This window comes from Triticum aestivum, chromosome 7D, assembly GCF_018294505.1.
Source record: "Triticum aestivum cultivar Chinese Spring chromosome 7D, IWGSC CS RefSeq v2.1, whole genome shotgun sequence".
Lineage (NCBI taxonomy): Eukaryota > Viridiplantae > Streptophyta > Magnoliopsida > Poales > Poaceae > Triticum > Triticum aestivum.
Window position 1 is genome coordinate 367,370,711 of NC_057814.1, and position 20,526 is coordinate 367,391,236.

The window sequence follows — 20,526 nt, forward strand, 5'->3', positions numbered from 1 at the left end:
GTAGCCCAGCCGAACGCTGGACGATATTGGATTGAACGGTGTTATTCAGATTTGCTCCATGCATCAACGGCTTGATGTGATGAATCGTCTGGAATCGTCTAGGGCTTGTCGTATGTGTAGCAACGTTCAGCAAAGAATCAAATAGACTTCCTGGATTACTCACTTGTGGATCCCACATGCATGCATGGTCTCGTCAAAATGCCCGTAATTGTGCTTTTTATGCACGGAGTTATCTTCAAAAATACTCCCTCTGTAAACTATTATAAGAGCGTTTAGATCACTATTTTAGTATTCTAAATGCTCTTATATTATTTTACGGAGGGAGTATATGATAATTTCACTAAATTTTAAGCTGTGAGCGCAAGGTTTAAAAATTAATATTGAAGGTTTTTTTTCTGAAATCATATATGAAAGTATGTGGGTGCCACTTACTTGTTTTGAATGATCCTTAAGCTCAAAGTGGGAGAAGCTTTACGACATGTGGATAGTGTCCATATTTTTTAATTGATTTCATAGAAATCTTGTAATATAAACATCATGTCTAACGTTAAAATATCAAAAAATTGTGAAAGCCCGCACCGGGCACACTTGTGTGGTTTGGTATGCAAATAATGTCAAAGTACTTTCTCTACAAATGGACAATGTTGAATTTTCAGCAAATTTTTAAGTGTGAACGCAATGTTGAATTCTGACCGCCAAGACTGTATATAATGAATAACTTTCATTTCGAAGTAACATATCTAAATATGATCTTGGAATAGAATATATCGAGGGACATTTTGTCGATCCTAACAACGGTATAAAGGAGGATGTGGAATTTGTAGTGATGGGACGTCACGTCAGGAAACCAGAGGATCTTTAGACACGGTTCACATTATTACACGATATACCCAGGTTCAAGTCCCCGATGTGGGTAAAGGCCCTACTTTATGCCTTGGTCTTTTCTTACACTAGTTGACCCATTGCGCCAAATGGCGCAGAGACCCGCTAAGGCCATGTTCGCGATGAAAATAAAATCCATGGTAGTTGTTTTAGTTGTGGGCGAGCACATATTATAACAAATTTAACTCCTTTTAATAAAAAAAAGAATGGTGGCTTGTTGTCTACAATGAGCCGAGCACACATTCAAATTTGACATCACGAAGTCCTTCGAAAACCATGTTGCGCTGAAAATATGTGTATTTTTCAGTAATCTTTTGATCAGCAAGTACGTACGTTAAGAATTTAGATCCTCGTGTATTCAAATTCCCCAAAAAAGTTTTAGCTTCAGAGCAGAATACGATCTATCTTTTTCTTCACATCCTTTTCTTCTCCCAACTCGAGTGTGTTTATGAGGGAAATAAAGCAATGTAACTGGATTGTTGCTTGTTCAATGTCAAGTTATCATTTCGGATCTTTATGGTAATTATAACTTGTATATTGTTTCCAAAAGCAAAGCTAAGAATGAAGTACATAATATTGTAACAGGGAAAGCAGGAAAATTAAGTCACATACTCTGAAACATATTGCAAAAATAGAAGCACGAAGCACACTTCATAGAGATTTGAACATAAATGAACATTCACTTCTGTTCAACCTACCATTTGTCTACGGGGGAGCATGGATGAGAAAAGACAGAAATTTAGAAAATGTATGCAAATTCATATATATTTTTCTAAAATCCCATGGAAATGTGCTGGTGGACTTGTCCATCATGACAGTGTATTCTCATATTCCAGTGAATATGAAATTCATACAAAAGAAAACCCGGGACATAGATGGGGACTGTCTTTAACGCAAAGCAAGTATTTGACTAATTAAGGACGAAGCTTGCACGTTCCATTTTCCTAAAAAAACATGGCGACGGCACACCATAGCAAGGCAACAAATTGGAAATTTCTCCACACGATTTGAGTAGTCCAAACAGAACCTTCATATGTGTACATAGGTAGCCATATTGAGCTTAACCATATGTAAAAAGGCAATCCTAGGAACACTTTGTTTCAAAAGGCAAGTCAGACAGCTAGTAGTTTGGACAAAACCTCTAAAGACAGTACTCCCTCTGTAAAGAAATATAAGAGAGCTTAGATCACTAAAGTAGTGATCTGAACGCTCTTATATTTCTTTACGGAGGGAGTAGAAGACAACAAACTGTACAGACTAAGTGGTTTGCAGGGAAATGAGAAGAGCCAGCAAAATATACGAAGTTACAGAAGAAGCACCTGAAACACAGTAGTGACAGTTAGTCTGGCACAAAACCTGCATATATTTTAGTGCAATTCACATCCTGTAGGCCATCGTTCTCATGTACTTTTGCCTACTAAGTAGAAACAAAGTATGAAAAGGGGATACATATTACACAACAAATAGTAGTTTCAGAGCTTTAGAAGGTCATTCAGTTTTGCATAGTATGTAAATGGGATTAGTATGCTTTCTACTACCTATGCCGAACTGGACGTCGTACTACTTATTTCAGAGTCAAACCATATTTCGATCTCTAAAAGAAACCTGACATGAATCATCTACCACTCTAGAAATTAGATTTATCATGGCTAACCAACATGAAACGATAGCAGAATAACAAACCCATCACTAAAGTATGGCATCTTACTTTGTGGCTAAACTAATGTGTAAATATTTGGCAGATATAGACTATAAACTACTATTTGTGAAAGCAAGGAACATAAACAATACGTTGTTGTAGCTAGATAAATTACTTGTTCAAATTGATTGCCATAATTTTATTAGAAAGTGCATGCCTACGAATAGCGCATCTCAGGGAATCCAAGGCCTGGAGAAATGTAAAACGTCAAGATATAATTCAGACATTAGCATACAGAGAAACTAATAGGAAAACATACACCATTAATCAATCACGATAAGGGCGCAGCAGCTGGACAGTAGCTGAGCTGCAGGAGATGGTTCCCAAATAATGAACAGAAGGACAATCTCGACAAAATAACCATGAGAGCACCAAACTATCTGCAAACATGAAGAAGCCCTTTCTTGGATAAGAAGGGACGAATACGCCATGATAAAGCAAAAAAGCAAGCGATGAACCTGCAAAAAATATCCTCCAAGTTTTTTCCTGAAAAACCACTGAATATATCCTTGATCGCATATTTATCTCTGTCAAGGTAGCGACTCTACAGGAAGTTTCTCCCAAGAACAAAGTAATGTTGTTTTTCCTTTTCGAGAGATTGATAGCAAACCTGCAATGCATCACAAAGAGATTAGAATTGATAAGAAAAGAAATCCCTGCTATTTTATAGTCGAAGAATGGGCTTGCATCGACAAAAATACAGAAACACTGAATTTGGACGGTGTAAGGAACCTGCAGTGATATACTGAGCCATAAACTACTTTGCAATGATCTACATGGAAGAGACTTTCAAGCAAGAAGAAATAAATATGGAGAGAGGAGGAGAATGAGCAATAGTGGATCTGGAGGTAGGAGGAGATACCAACCATGGGGCTCGTCAGCTCGACTCAGGCGTCGAATTCATCCGAGGGCCAACGCCCGGCAAGCGAGCACCATTCTGCCACTGCTGCTCCTTGCGCCCCACGCCGGCCTCTGCTCCATCCCGTGGATAATCCTTTTGCTTATTTATTATTTCCTAGAAATGCATAGTTTTGGTCCCAATTATCGTTTTCACTTTTAGTCCCAACAAAACTATAGCTTTGTTCTGCAATTAGTCTACATGACTTGACGATGGCATCAATACAGTGCTGACGATGCTTTACCATTGCAATGAACAATATGCATAGGAACCTGAAGAAAACATGATAAAACAGTATAGCTCAGTGTGGGAAACTGTGATTTGCATGTAAAGATATCCTCAACACAGACATGATAAAATATCAGTAGATAAGTGACTAATTAGTGCGGTGAAGAAACCAGGAACATACCCTCTTCAATCCCCACGTCCTCACCCTCTTCCTTGGCCAGCCCTCCTGGCTTCCGGCCGCCGTCGCCGAACCCATGATCTAGCGCCAGAAAACACACACACCAAAATTATACCAAGCAAAAGAAAGCACATACCATCAATTGCAGAGGCAGCAGCATACGCAAAACTCATAAGAAATGTAAAGAAAGAAGCTAAGAGCATCTCCAGCCGTTGCCCCCCCCAGGGGGCGCCTAAAATCGCCGCCTGGGGCGAGCCGGTGCAAAAAAAGGCCTGGGGGCGAGTTGGTCCCCAGTCGCCGGCCCCAGGGCCGCCCCCAGATGCGTGTAACTTAAAAATAAAACGTTCGGCGAAGTTCGGTCAAACACGGCTAAATTTCGGCAAACTTTGGCATATATTGACATGTTCGGCGATACATAGCAAATGTAACTAAAAAAAGAAATCGCTGAACGCCGAGTAGTCGCCGTCGTCGGCGGCGGCCTTCTCCTCCTTGACGCGGCCGTCCCTGGTGGACCCCTGATCGGCGTCGCCAACGCGGACTGGTGGCGGCGGCGCGTCGTCGTCGTCGCTGTCCTCGATGACGACGACTCCTCCTTCGTCGCGGCCCCGGCGGCGCTGCTCGAACCGCCGCAGGGCGGCGCACTGGCGCTCCCTCGCCATCTTCAGGGAGTCCTTGCGCGCCCATTCTAGGACCGCGTCGTCGTCGTGCTCCGTCTTCACGGGGGGAGGCCCGGCTCCGTCTTCACCGGCGCGAGCCCCGGCTCCGTCTTTGGCTTGACGAAGCGAGGAGGAGCCGACGAGGAGGCGCACCGGCCGCCCTTGTTGATGACGATGCCGGCGCTGCGAGTGCGCCGGCCGAGCAGCGTCTCCGCCGCGGGCTCGGCCTTGACGCCGAGCAGCGCCGGAGAGCCGGAGGAGTGGAAAGAAGAGTGCGAGGAGGAAGAAGAGGAGGCCGCCCTCGCCGGGGGGTATGCCAACGGCGGGTTGTTGCCGCCCTCAAGGTGCGTCAGCGCACCCTCGAGTGTGCGGCCGGGGACGCCCCACCACAGGTGGCGCCCCTCGCTGTTCTTGAGGCCGCCCACAACTGGCGCGCCGTTGGTGGACGCCAGCCTCTGCTGCTAACGGCGCTTGAAGTACGCCGCCCAAGCCGCGTGGTTGTCGGCGGCGTACTGGGGGAGGGCGAGCTGCTCGTCGGTGAGGGAGGCGCGCACGATCTCCACCTCGGCGGCGAAGTAGGAGGGGCGCGCCACGGCGTCGGGCAACGGGGGAATGGGCACTCCCCCGTTGCTAAGCCTCCACCCCGTCGGCCCAGCGCGCATGTCCGGCGACGCCGGGATGTTCGCCTCGAACAGGAGCCACGACTCCTATTCGCGGAGCGAGCGGCGGCCGAAGCCGTTGGCCGCCGCCTCGTCTCCGGGAAAACATTCCGCCATCGGGAGAGGGAGAGGGAGGGCTCGGCGGTGGCGCACGGAAGAGGGAGAGGGAGGGCTCGGCGGTGGCGCACAGGAGAGGGAGAGCTCGGCGGCTAGGGCTGGTGTGGCCAGAGGCGAGAGAGGCCACCGGCTTATATAGCCGCGCCGTGCCCGTGTGTACGCGTGCGCGGGAGGGGAGGCGTCGGCGCGCCGCCCCGTGACGCGCTGCCCGTGAGGAATCAATGGCAAGGCTGACCGGCGGCAGCCTTGCCATTGATTCCCCGCGGGAAACCGAGGCGTTGGGGGAAGACGAGGCGCGGTGTCGCTGACGCGGCTGGCCCGCGACTCTTTCGCGCCAAAACCGCTCGCCCCGGGCGCCCCCCAGCGCGTCGGGTTCGGCCTGGATCCGCCGGCGCTGATTTCGGCCCAGGCCGACAAAAATCGGGCTCCTGAGGGCGCGACTGGGCCGTTTTTTCGGCGCCGGCGCGAAAAAATCGCCTAAGGAGGCCTTTCTGGGGGCGCGGCTGGAGATGCTCTAAGGAGCAGTGCATTACCAGAAGAAAGAAGCACATCCAAGACGCCTCCTTGTACTGGCGCATGGCCGTGGACGCCACACGCACGTACGGCAGCTCGTCCCACTTGCAGGGGCTCATGTAGACCTCGGGAAGCTCGAGCACCTTGCGGAGCGGCACCTGCACCTCGCGGCAGAGCCGGTTGCGGACGCGGCAGGCGTAGTGTTTGTGGGGGATGGCGAGGTACTTGGGGCTCGAGTCGCGCGGGAAGACGCCACGCACGATGGCCTCACTTGACGGCGAACCCGATCTTGCCGTGTCGCCCATGCGCAGGTGCTCCAGGCCCGACTTGAGCAGCCCGGCGAAGAGGTCGGCGACGCTGTCGTAGAAGTTGCGGAAGTAACATAGACTAGTAACATGCCCATGTTACTAGTAACACTGGGCATGTTACTAGTCTATGTTACTACCTCTATAGTAGGGAGTAACATATGTGTGGTAACATGCAACACTTCATTTATTAGGCTATAGACACATCTTGCCTTGATATGTGTGATGTTACTCATACTACTAGTAACTAACTATGTTACTACTTTGCTCTCTTTCTTCATTTATTGCTTGCCACATCATCTAATTTATCTAGATATGTGTGATGCTACTACCTATGTTACGTGGGTAGTCTCAACGCAAGACACAGGCAGCGCGTGACGCGATGCGTCAACAGTGCTTCACCCGAGAAATTGTGACCCAGCCAATAGAGGATCCGATGAGCGGGACCAGGAGTATCGGCGGCCCACCCGTCATCGCGTTAGCATAATCACGGGTGCACATGCTCCGGCCCACCCCTCAGCAACTGACGCGGGACACAACAACTCCCATCGCATCACCGGACCGGGCACGAGGAGCCAAAAAGGGTTGACCAAGAAAACTCTAACCTACACCGTGAGACTTGCAGCCAGGGCAGCTGATGAGTGGGACTAGGGGTAGCAACGGCCCACCCATCATTGGCAAAACACAGGCGGGATGCAGAAACGGTGTGCAAACGGAGAGAAGCGCACAACCCGCGCCCTCGCGCCGCACAGCAAGAGAGGCTGCCCGCTCACCCAAAAATTTGGCACCCAGCCAATCAGATCCCACCCGAGCCCACAAGTCATCCCCGTCCACGATTCACTATGCCGTCAAAATGACACAGAACGATTTCTAGCGAGCATCCAACGGCCAGGAGCGAAAAAAAACCTCATTGACCAGCATCGAAGGGCCAACGAAGGACGCGATCGGGGGAGTGCCCTGGGAGTGAGTTGCCCAGCCTCATTATTGGTTTAAATGTGTGGAGAATACAGAAGATTACAATGTCAGAGGAGGATCATGATGAGACGGAGTTTTTTTTAACCGAAACCCTTATATATTAAGATAAAAAATAAAATATTTACATGAAGTTACAAATCGAGGAAATAAAAAATTAACCAATCCCTCCTCTATCAAAACCCAACATGTTGAAAAGTATTAACTTAAAAACTTATCAATCCAGCTGGAAAGTTGAGCCTCAAACTTGAACTTGATTTTGTGTCGGAGAAGCAGGAAATCATTTTTCAAAAGACCTCTCTAGGACTGAATGGAATAATGTTGTGATCAGAATATTTTACCATTCCTCTGAATCCAAATGTTCCAACATCCTATGATTAGAATTTCCATAGCAATTGATGTTGGGATGGCTTGAGCTAGAAGTGTAACCTCTTCATAAAGAGAGACTCCTCTGTGCCTATGACCAAGTAAAGATTCCCAGCAGCTGAACGCAGAATCACAGTCCCGAAATAAGTGTAAGGAGGTTTATTCAGTATTGGAGTGGCAGAGCTCACACTTGTAGGATGGAAGGTGGAATGATTTCCTGCGTAGAAGATTCCTTGCATTAACTCTGTCATGCAGCAGCAGCCAAAAGAAGATTTTATATCTGAGCATGGTGGCATTCTTCCAAATTTTGGCAAAGATTGGTGGGGCCTGTTCTCCATCTTTGAGCAGCTTGTACAACTTGATGGTGGAGAAATCAGCTCCCCATGGGTAAATCCATTTTTCAAAGTTGGTCCCAATTTGAAATGCTTGAGTAATATCTTGGAGCTGTAGAAACTGCTGGTGTACCTTTGTTGAAAGTGGAGTATGAAAGTTGTCTAAAGTGTTAGCAGCTTGTAGGTATTCCTGGATTGTCAATTTGTCCTTGAAGGAAAAGGTGAACAACTCTGGAATTTCTCTTTGATTGGTCCTAATCATCAATTATCATCCCAAAAAGAAAATGGTGTTACCCTGACCAATTACCCCTCTTGCGACTGGCTTGAACTGAGGAAGGAGCTTGAGGATGTTCCTCCACCAGAAAGAGCCCATCGGTCTCTCAGAGAGAACCCTTGAGGAAAATATGAATCCCAAATCAAACGGACCCAGGGCAGGTCACGATGATTTAGGAATTTATGAAGATGTTTCATTAGAAGGCATTTATTATGAGTGGCAATATATAAGACTCCCAATCCACTCTGGTCCTTAGGAGTGCAAACTTTGTTCCAGGAGATAAGAGTTGTGCCTTTGTCCTCCATACCATACTTCCTCCAAAAGCAGTGCCCGAGATACTTGTTAATCTTCTCAACTATGCTAACAGGGAGCTCCAAAGTATTCATGAAAAAGGTGGGGAGACTTGTGAAGACTGATTTGATAAGAATGAGCTTGTCTCCATATGACAAGAAGTTGAACAATCAGAGAGTCTCCTGTCAATACTTTTAATTATGGGCACAAAATCTTCTAATTTTGGTTTGGTCAAGCTGAGAGGCAGTCCCATATCTTTCCCTAATAATAAAGCTGTTTCTGCCCGCGTGCTCACTGTCGCCACGCTTTTTGCGAAAAAGCCCTTCTGTTTCTGGGTAATTGAACCCGCAGTCCAATAAATAAATAAATAAGTAAGAAAACGTTTCTGCTAATTCATGGCGAATCCCCGAGCTCCCTACTGCGCCAGACCGCGCCGGCCGGACCTCCTCCACCTCGCCTCGCCGCCGGCGACCGGACCCTCGCCGGACCAGCAGATGAGCAGCGGATCTCTCCCTCCCTTCCTTCTTCTTCTCTCTTCCTCACATCTCCCTCTCTTCAGGACGCCAGGAGCTCCACAGCCGCTGCCACGAGTCGTCCGTGCTCAGATCTCGCGAGATCCGGCCACGGGCAACTCATCCCCGCCACTCCCGCGCTAGATCTGCACCGCCCCTCGCCGTTCCCGCCGGAGTTTGCCTCCAGCCACCTCCTGCCTCTGCCCTCGTCTGAGGAGAACGACGACCAAGCCTCCCGTGCTCGCTCGTGTGGGCCGCATGACCTCGAAGGCCCAGCACAGCGCTCACGGCCAAGCCCTGCCTCCCTGGCCCAACACAGTCATGCATGGCTCTTAATTAAAGCTGATTGCCCCTAATTTTTTTAAAGCTAATCCGATTTTCTAATAAAACGTGAATGTGGGCACGGCCTGGGATGGTGCTGCATGGTGGCTGTTTGAAAAAATGCATGTGTATGCCCAATATTTGCAAGGAAAAATACGTGTGTACATCCATAAAAGTAGGAACAAATGTATGTGCGCGACTAGAGCAACGTCGCCACCAAAAAAAATAAAAGAAGATAATAAACCTGACAAATATGAAAATCCGAGTACATGCCAAATTTCATTAAAAGTAAACAAGACAGAATTCCAGCGAAAAAATATTTGTTTTTTTGCATGTTTGTCTTCCTTTTAATCTTTCGCATACGAAGACAGATTTTGATGAAAATTCACACAAATATACTACATTTTTTTTAGTTTTTGATAAAAATATGTTTCTAAAAACGACTAAAATGTGCCCGCGCTCCAAAGTGACTTTTCAAATTAATCAAAAAGCCTAAATGAAGTACAGTTAAAAAAAGCGAAGTGAAGTAAAATGTGGAATCACCACGTGGCATACATAATAGTATTTTTTTAGGGCCTGCATGATATAATTAAAATTACTCTCAAATCTCAATTGACCTTTCTTTTATATAATTAAAGCATTGACCATGAGTGAGTTTGTCACAACAAAAGGAGACCCCAATTTCATAGATGACACTTATTTTCCCGTTGCAACGCACGGGCCATTTTGCTAGTATGTAAAAGGGAATGTACCAATGATATAACCTAGGTTTTGAGCCAGAAGTTCCATTTTTGCTTGACTAGTGTTGATTGGGATCATGGCAGATTTTTTAAAGTTGATCCTCAGGCCAGTGTAGACTGAGAAATGCATGAGCAAATTCTTGAATTGTTCTAATTGAGTATTGCAAGCTAGCATCAAGAGAACAGTATCATTTGCATATTGTATTACTTGGAAATCAGGGCAGGGATGTCCATCAAGGGGCTTACTAATGAGATTATTATTCGTGGCTTCATTCATGACCGACTGTAGTAGATCAGCACCTAAGACAAACAATAGAGGGGAGAGAGGATCTCCTTGTCTGACCCCTCTTTTGCATAGGAATTGTTTGCCAGGGACCCCATTTAAGAGCACAGATGAGTATCCAGAGCTGAAAATCATATCCATCCACATGATCCATCTTTCCCCAAATCCTCTAGCAATTAGAATATCTTTAATGGCATGATGTCAATGAGATCAGAAGCCTTTCGAAAATCCAGCTTCAACACAAGGATCTCTCTATCTCAAGAAGTACATTGATAAATGTACTCATAAGCCCATGCTAGGCAGTCCTAAATGGATCTGCTCTTAATAAAGCCATATTGATTGTTGTACACCAACTTGAGAATGACGTTCTGCAGTCTATTAGCCAGGAGCTTTGTGATGATTTTAATTGAACAATTGAGCAGAGAGATAGACATGTAGTCATTTGGAGTAGTTGGGCCATCAATCTTGGGAATTAGTGTGATGAAAGAGGAATTTATACTTTGTAGGCTGATCTTCCCATGATAGAAATCATCAATCAATGCATAAAAATCAGGTGCAATAATGTCCCGGTAGGCCTTGACAAAATTAGTGTTAAAACCATCAGGTCCTGGTGCCTTCTCAGTGGGAAGCTCCTTAATAACCTCATCAATTTCTTCTTTGGAGAAAGGAATTTCTAGCATGGAGAGGTTGGGGTGTCTGGTGATGAGCCCTTCTAAGTTTAGCAAATTAAAAGTGGGCACTGGTGTATTTAGCCTGTCCTTGAAGGCTTTCAGCAGAATGTTTGCTTTGGAACAATGATCTCCAACTGTGTTGCCATTTTCATCTTGCAAGCTATGAATGTGGTGAACTGTATTTGAGAGTAGCTTTGGCCGGGAAATAACGAGAATTGGCCTCTCCAAACTTTACCCATCTAATGGTGGCTCTCTGCTGCCAGTAGATTTTCTGCAATTCCAGAAGGTTTTACAAGTGCTGTTTTAGAAATTCTCTGCCATTCCATTCAACATCCTGCAAGGGCCTAAATTCCTCAATAGTATCCAAGAAGAAGAGCACTTCATTGGTGGTTTTGATTTGTTGCTATGTTGTGAAATTGATTTAGCCCAATTGGTCTTGACAATATCTTTGAAACCCTGAATTTGCAACTAGTAGTTCTCAAATCTGAAGATTTTTGCCTTTGGGATATGAGTTCCTATCTGAATTAAACAAGGAACATGATCAGAAACAAGCTTAGCAAGGGGAAGAACCAGTGTGTTGGGAAATGAGGAGTCCAAGCTTCTAATGTGAATACCCAATCCAATTTTTTCAAGTAAGGGAGCACTTTGCATATTACTCCAGGTGAAGCTCCTGCCTTTCAGTGGAATCTCCACTAATGCCAGGAGTTAATAGCATCATTGAATTTTAACATGTCAGAAAAATTTCCTCCTGGTCTGCTTATGTTATGTGGGTATCTGATGTAATTAAAATATCCCATGATTATCCATTTAGTGTCATCAGGCATCTGAATATCTCTGAACCAATTGAGGAAGATATTCCTGGCCTCTCCCTGGCAAGGCCCATATATTTGAAAGAATCCAAGTATCACCTGAGTGTTTAGAAGTGAATCTGATAGATAGTGAGAAATCATCATGGAATAAAGTTTCCCCCTCAAACAAAGAGTCATTCCAGGCCACAAGTAAACCACCAGATGCACCAACAGAAGGGAAGAAATCAAATTTGTTAAATCTCCCAGGGCGAAAGTTCTTGGGATATCTGTAATCAAAGGACTCTTTTTTTGTTTCTTGTAGGCAAACAATATATGCATTTATCTCAATAATCTTATTTCTATGAGCCAACCATTTGTTACAGTCATTGATTCCCCTGATGTTCCAATTTAAAATATTCCTGTTTATGTTCATTTATAAAGGCAAGGGTCAGTAGCTGTGCAAAGTGAACCACTGCCAAGGGTGATCGAGCCTTAAGTTACAACTCAATTCAAGCCTGACAAAGAGTACATCCAAATTATGATCAGAGTGACCACACAACATTATCACATAGTTCAAGCATCTCCAAGGTCCCAGATAGGGCAGATAAACTGAGAAGGTTTGATAGGATCCATACAAGCAAAATTACAGTCCAACTGACATGAAACCCATTACAATAGATGTAAATTCCATAGAACATAACGACAAGGTTCCAGTCCTAAAAAGATCCATTCAAAGGATGACGACTAAGCCCAACTATAGGCAACAAGGCAACTATTGTAGATGTAGCTCCTATGCATATGGTCCTCCAAATTTCTTCATGTTTCCCTTTCTAGCAATCTTGTTATCCTTCTTTTTCTTGGGCTGGTGCAACATGTGTTCAGTGCAATCCTTAGCAGCAGCCTTGCAAAAGAAAATAGATAGATTTTTGATGATCTTAGGAGCAATTGCAGGAGGACTGGTGGTACAAGAAAAGCAATTTCTGTCTTGACATGTTTGTTTTTTAAAACCCTTGTTAATTTTGCTTAACCTGCAACTTCTCCTTGCACTACTGAAGGATGCTGCTAACGCGACACTACGATCAGAGACCCTTCGACGAAACTATGTGCAATGCAATAATCGCAAACGGTGGTGTAAAAAACCCGTCAAAAAAGGTGCAAAACGTTTGCGATGGAGGATGCATCAAACACGGTTCAGATTTTAGTTGCGTGTGCGATGCAGGGCATACGGTTTAGTTCAATTAACTGTTTGCGATGAGGAGGAACAAAAGAAACGGGTAGCTAGATGAAGGTGTGTGCGATATACAGCATACGGTTCACTCGGATGAACTGTTTGTGATTAGGCAACACAAAAGAAACGGCCAGCCAGATCAAGGTGTGTGCGATGTACGGCATGCGGTTCACTAGGATGAACTGTTTGCGTTGAGACAAGAGAACAGAAATGGTTCAACTTAACAAGATGTGTGTGATACGCGGAAAACAAGTCTGTAATCGGAAACGTGTACGAAGACCGATAACAACACATACGATTGCTGCTAACAAGCCGTGTGTGTTGTGAGCAAACGATTGCTGGTATACAATTGTGAGTGATTGATGAAAACATCACCGACGGGTTCCATTGTTTAGTCCGTGTGCGATGTGATTTTCTTTGTCCGCACAACATCTACGCTCTGTCTACAGAGCATCAACATATATACTTAAAAAGACAGCATTGTGATACGTCTCCAACGTATCTATATTTTTTGATTGCTCCATGCTATATTATCTTCTGTTTTGGACATTATTGGGCTTTATTATTCACTTTGATATTATTTTTGGGCCTAACCTATTAACCGGAGGCCCAGCCCAGAATTGCTGTTTTTTTGCCTATTTCAGAGTTTCGCAGAAAAAGAATATCAAACGGAGTCCAAATGGAATGAAACCTTCGGGAACGTGATTTTTGGAACGAACTAGATCCAGGAGACTTGGACCCTACGTCAAGCAACCAACAGGGAAGCCACGAGGTAGGGGGGTGCGCCTACCCCCCCAGGGCGCGCCCTCCACCCTCGTGGGCCCCCTGTTGCTCCACCGACGTACTTCTTCCTCCTATATATACCTACGTACCCCCAAACGATCAGATACGGAGCCAAAAACCTAATTCCACCGCCGCAACCTTCTGTACCCACGAGATCCCATCTTGGGGCCTGTTCCGGAGCTCCGCCGGAGGGGGCATCGATTATAGAGGGCTTCTACATCAACACCATAGCCCCTCCGATGAAGTGTGAGTAGTTTACCTCAGACCTTCGGGTCCATAGTTAGTAGCTAGATGGATTTCTCTCTCTTTTTGGATCTCAATACAATGTTCTCCCCCTCTCTCGTGGAGATCTATTCGATGTAATCTTCTTTTTGCGGTGTGTTTGTTGAGACTGATGAATTGTGGGTTTATGATCAAGTTTATCTATGAACAATATTTGAATCTTCTCTGAATTCTTTTATGTATGATTGGTTATCTTTGCAAGTCTCTTCGAATTATCAGTTTGGTTTGGCCTACTAGATTGATCTTTCTTGCAATGGGAGAAGTGCTTAGCTTTGGGTTCAATCTTGCGGTGTCCTTTCCCAGTGACAGTAGGGGCAGCAAGGCACGTATTGTATTGTTGCCATCGAGGATAAGAAGATGGGGTTTTTATCATATTGCATGAATTTATCCCTCTACATCATGTCATCTTGCTTAAGGCGTTACTCTATTTTCATGAACTTAATACTCTAGATGCATGCTGGATAGCGGCGATGAGTGGAGTAATAGTAGTAGATGCAGGCAGGAGTCGATCTACTTGTCTCGGACGTGATGCCTATATACATGATCATACCTAGATATTCTCATAACTATGCTCAATTCTGTCAATTGCTCAACAGTAATTTGTTCACCCACCGTAAAATACTTATGCTCTTGAGAGAAGCCACTAGTGAAACCTATGGCCCCCGGGTCTATCTTCATCATATTAATCTTCCAACACTTAGTTATTTCCTTTGCTTTTTTACTTTGCTTTTATTTTACTTTGCATCTTTATCATAAAAATACCAAAAATATTATCCTATCATATCTATCAGATCTCACTCTCGTAAGTGACCGTGAAGGGATTGACAACCCCTTGTCGCGTTGGTTGCGAGGATTTATTTGTTTTGTGTAGGTGCGAGGGACTCGCGCGTAGCCTCCTACTGGATTGATACCTTGGTTCTCAAAAACTGAGGGAAATACTTACGCTACTTTGCTGCATCACCCTTTTCTCTTCAAGGGAAAACCAACGCAGTGCTCAAGAGGTAGCAAGAAGGATTTCTGGCGCCATTGCCGGGGAGGTCTATGCAAAATTCAACATACCAAGTACCCATCACAATCCATTATCTCCCGCATTACATTATTTGCCATTTGCCTCTCGTTTTCCTCTCCCCCACTTCACCCTTGCCGTTTTATTCGCCCTCTCTTTTTCGTTCGCCTCTTTTTCGTTTGCTTGTCGTTATGGCTAGTCCTCTATCTTCTCCGTTGTCTCCCAAGAATGAAGTTCTAAATTTTAAACAAAGGGAGGGAGAAAATCTAAAAGACGCTTGGTATAGAATTTTCAATGCTCAAAATAGATCTGCCAGGAAGCAATCTACTTCCGTTCTTCTCCGCAATTTTTATGTAGGCGCTAATCCTTGGTATAGATATATTCTTGATACCATTATGGGAGGGAATTTCTTGGGTAGCCATACTTTTGACTCTTATAATGCTATGATAGGTTTATTTGGCTCACCACCTCTTTTGGTTAATGGAACTATGTTAACTTTGGAGCATGTAATGCAAAGACTTGAAATTATTGAAAATAAGGTTGCTACCGTAGAGTTAATTGAAAATTTGGATACAAAGATCCACAACCGAATCACTCTATATGGGTCTAAAGTAGGAGTCACTTTGAAAAATATTAAAGAGAAGGAACCCATAGTTAATGAGAAAATAAATCAGGATTCCACTAGAATCGATAAACTTGAGGATATCATTACCAACTTGGGAACCGCTTTTTCTTCCGTAAAGAATACTCCAAGTCTTCCTACTAAAATTGCCAAGCTTATGTATGTTCCTAAAAATAAGGGTGAATCCTCTAGTAAGGAAACTGCGGATCTCAAATCTATAAGTATTCATCCCAATCTACTAAAAAAATTCGATCTTGTGCCTAAAAGTTTGATAATTACTAAAAAGAAAGAAATTCCTAAGGATGATAGATGTCTCATTGAAGAATTGCCTACCAAAGATGGCAATACCTAGATCTATCCTTGCTTTTATGCCTAGCTAGGGGCGTTAAACGATAGCGCTTGTTGGGAGGCAACCCAATTTTATTTTTAGTTTTTTTTTGATTTTTTGCTTCTGTTTAGGAATAAATATTTGATCTAGCCTCTTGTTAGATGTGTTTTTATGTTTTAATTAGTGTTTGTGCCAAGTTAAACCTATAGGATCTTCTTGGATGATAGTTATTTGATCTTGCTGTAATTTCTAGATACTTTCTGTTCACGAAAACAATTGTTAGAAATCACCAGAACGTGATAAAATACTGATTCCAATTGCTGCTGATCAATAAACAAATTTTCTAGGTCGTCCTATTTTGGCTGATTTTTTGGAGTTCCAGAAGTTTGTGTTAGTTACAGATTACTACAGACTGTTCTGTTTTTGACAGATTCTGTTTTTCGTGTGTTGTTTGCTTATTTTGATGAATCTATGGCTAGTAAAATAGTTTATAAACCATAGAGAAGTTGTAATACAATAGGTTTAATACCAATATAAATAAATAATGAGTTCATTACAGTACCTTGAAGTGGTCTTTTGTTTTCTTTCGCTAACGGAGCTCACGAGATTTTCTGTTGAGTTTTGTGTTGTGAAGTTTTCAAGTTTTGGGTGAAAGATTTGATGGATTATGGAACAAGGAGTGGCAAGAGCCTAAGCTTGGGGATGCCCATGGCACCCCCAAGATAATCTAAGGACACCAAAAAGCCAAAGCTTGGGGATGCCCCGGAAGGCATCCCCTCTTTCGTCTACTTCCATCGGTAACTTTACTTGGAGCTATATTTTTATTCACCACATGATATGTGTTTTGCTTGGAGCGTCTTGTATGATTTGAGTCTTTTACTTTTAGTTTACCACAATCATCATTGATGTACACACATTTTGAGAGAGACACACATGATTTGGAAATTATTAGAATACTCTATGTGCTTCACTTATATCTTTTGAGTTATATAGTTTTGCTCTAGTACTTCACTTATATCTTTTAGAGCACGGTGGTGGATTTGTTTTATAGAAACTATTGATCTCTCATGCTTCACTTAGATTATTTTGAGAGTCTTAAATAGCATGGTAATTTGCTTAAATAATCCTAATATGCTAGGTATTCAAGATTAGTAAAAACTTTCTTATGAGTGTGTTGAATACTAAGAGAAGATTGATGCTTGATGATTGTTTTGAGATATGGAGGTAATAATATCAAAGTCGTGCTAGTTGAGTAGTTGTGAATTTGAGAAATGCTTGTGTTGAAGTTTGCAAGTCCCGTAGCATGCACGTATGGTAAACGTTATGTAACAAATTTGAAACATGAGGTGTTCTTTGATTGTCCTCCTTATGAGTGGCGGTCGGGGACGAGCGATGGTCTTTTCCTACCAATCTATCCCCCTAGGAGCATGCGCGTAGTGCTTGGTTTTTGATGACTTGTAGATTTTTGCAATAAGTATGTGAGTTCTTTATGACTAATGTTGAGTCCATGGATTATACGCACTCTCACCCTTCCATCATTGCTAGCCTCTTCGGTACCGTGCATTGCCCTTTCTCACATTGAGAGTTGGTGCAAACTTCGCCGGTGCAACCAAACCCCGTGATATGATACGCTCTTTCACACATAAACCTCCTTATATCTTCCTCAAAATAGCCACCATACCTACCTATTATGGCATTTCCATAGCCATTCCGAGATATATTGCCATGCAACTTTCCACCATTCCGTTTATCATGACACGTTCATCATTATCATATTGCTTAGCATGATCATGTAGTTGACATAGTATTTGTGGCAAAGCCACCGTTCATAATTCTTTCATACATGTCACTCTTGGTTCATTGCATATCCCGGTACACCGCCGGAGGCATTCATATAGAGTCATACTTTGTTCTAGTATCGAGTTGTAATCATTGAGTTGTAAAAGTGTGATGATCATCATTTTCTAGAGCATTGTCCCCAGTGAGGAATTAAAAAAAATAAAAAAGAGAGAAATGCCATAAAAAAAGAGAGAAGGCCCAAAAAATGAGAGAAAAAGAGAGAAGGGACAATGTTACTATCCTTTACCACACTTGTGCTTCAAAGTAGCACCACAATCTTCATGATAGAGAGTCTCTTGTTTTGTCACTTTCATATACTAGTGGGAATTTTTCATTATAGAACTTGGCTTGTATTTTCCAATAATGGGCCTCCTCAAGTGCCCTAGGTCTTCGTGAGCAAGCAAGTTGGATGCACACCCACTTAGTTTCTTTTGTTGAGCTTTCATACATTTATAGCTCTAGTGCATCCGTTGCATGGCAATCCCTACTCCTTGCATTAACATCAATCGATGGGCATCTCCATAGCTCATTGATTAGCCTCGTTGATGTGAGACTTTCTCCTTTTTTGTCTTCTCCACATAACCCCCATCATCATATTCTATTCCACCCATAGTGCTATGTCCATGGCTCGCGCTCATATATTGCGTGAAAGTTTATAGGTTTGAGATTACTAAAGTATGAAAAAATTGCTTGGCTTGTCATCGGGGTTGTGCATGATGAGAGCATTCTTGTGTGATGAAAATGGAGCATGACTAAACTATATGATTTTGTAGGGATGAACTTTCTTTGGCCATGTTATTTTGAGAGGACATAATTGCTTAGTTAGTATGCTTGAAGTATTATTATTTTTATGTCAATATGAACTTTTATCTTGAATCTTTCGAATCTGAATATTCATACCACAATTAAGAAGAATTGCATTGAAATTATGCCTAGTAGCACTGCGCATCAAAAATTCTATTTTTATCATTTACCTACTCGAGGACGAGGAGGAATTAAGCTTGGGGATGCTTGATACGTCTCCAACGTATCTATAATTTTTGATTGCTCCATGCTATATTATCTTCTGTTTTGGACATTATTGGGCTTTATTATTCACTTTTATATTATTTTGGGACTAACCTATTAACCGGAGGCCCAGCCCAGAATTGCTGTTTTTTTGCCTATTTCAGAGTTTCGCAGAAAAAGAATATCAAACGGAGTCCAAACGGAATGAAACCTTCGGGAACGTGATTTTTGGAACGAACAAGATCCAGGAGACTTGGACCCTACGTCAAGCAACCAACAGGGAAGCCACGAGGTAGGGGGCGCGCCTACCCCCCAGGGCGCGCCCTCCACCCTCATGGGCCCCCTGTTGCTCCACCAACGTACTTCTTCCTCCTATATATACCTACGTACCCCCAAACGAGCAGATACGGAGCCAAAAACCTAATTCCACCGCCGCAACCTTCTGTACCCACGAGATCCCATCTTGGGGCCTGTTCTGGAGCTCCGCCGGAGGGGGCATCGATCACGAAGGGCTTCTACATCAACACCATAGCCCCTCCGATGAAGTGTGAGTAGTTTACCTCAGACCTTCGGGTCCATAGTTAGTAGCTAGATGGCTTCCTCTCTCTTTTTGGATCTCAATACAATGTTCTCCCCCTCTCTCATGGAGATCTATTCGATGTAATCTTCTTTTTGCGGTGTGTTTGTTGAGACCGATGAATTATGGGTTTATGATCAAGTTTATCTATGAACAATATTTGAATCTTCTCTGAATTCTTTTATGTATGATTGATTATCTTTGCAAGTCTCTTTGAATTATCAGTTTGGTTTGGCCTACCAGATTGATCTTTCTTGCAATGGGAGAAGTGCTTAGCTTTGGGTTCAATCGTGCGGTGTCCTTTCCCAGTGACAGTAGGGGCAGCAAGGCACGTATTGTATTGTTGCCATCGAGGATAACAAGATGGGTTTTTTTATCATATTGCATGAATTTATCCCTCTACATCATGTCATCTTGCTTAAGGCGTTACTCTGTTTTCATGAACTTAATACTCTAGATGCATGCTGGATAGCGGTCGATGAGTGGAGTAATAGTAGTAGATGCAGGCAAGAGTCGGTCTACTTGTCTCGAACGTGATGCCTATATACATGATCATACCTAAATATTCTCATAACTTTGCTCAATTCTGTCAATTGCTCAATAGTAATTTGTTCACCCACCGTAAAATACTTATGCTCTTGAGAGAAGCCACTAGTGAAACCTATGGCCCCCGGGTCTATCTTCATCATATTAATCTTCCAACACTTAGTTATTTCCTTTGCTTTTTTACTTTGCTTTTATTTTACTTTGCATATTTATCATAAAATACCAAAAATATTATCCTATCATATCTATCAGATCTCACTCTCGTAAGTGACCGTGAAGGGATTGACAACCCCTTATCGCGTTGGTTGCGAGGATTTATTTGTTTCGTGTAGGTGCGAGGGACTCGCGCGTAGCCTCCTACTGGATTGATACCTTGGTTCTCAAAAACTAAGGGAAATACTTACGCTACTTTGATGCATCACCCTTTCCTCTTCAAGGGAAAACCAACGCAGTGGTCAAGAGGTAGCACATTGCATAACCAAATTAAGCATACAATTACACAAGTGACTACACACATAACATTTCCACACACCAAAGTAAGCAATTACATGCATACTAAACTAGGAGAAACGAGGATCTAATCATCTACTTATTGTTGCGACGAAGCTTGCCATTGCTCTGC

General features: G+C 43.5%; 1 long non-coding RNA gene across 1 annotated transcript; it reads right to left on the reverse strand.

Annotated features, from left to right (window-relative positions):
• Nucleotides 1–1,684: 1,684 nt before the first annotated feature.
• On the reverse strand, nucleotides 1,685–4,048 carry LOC123170164 (uncharacterized). The gene is made up of 3 exons (XR_006485063.1): nucleotides 3,889–4,048; nucleotides 3,448–3,751; nucleotides 1,685–3,191 (listed from the first exon to the last, which is right to left on the reverse strand). It is a non-coding gene; the product is annotated as an uncharacterized lncRNA (long non-coding RNA).
• Nucleotides 4,049–20,526: the final 16,478 nt, after the last annotated feature.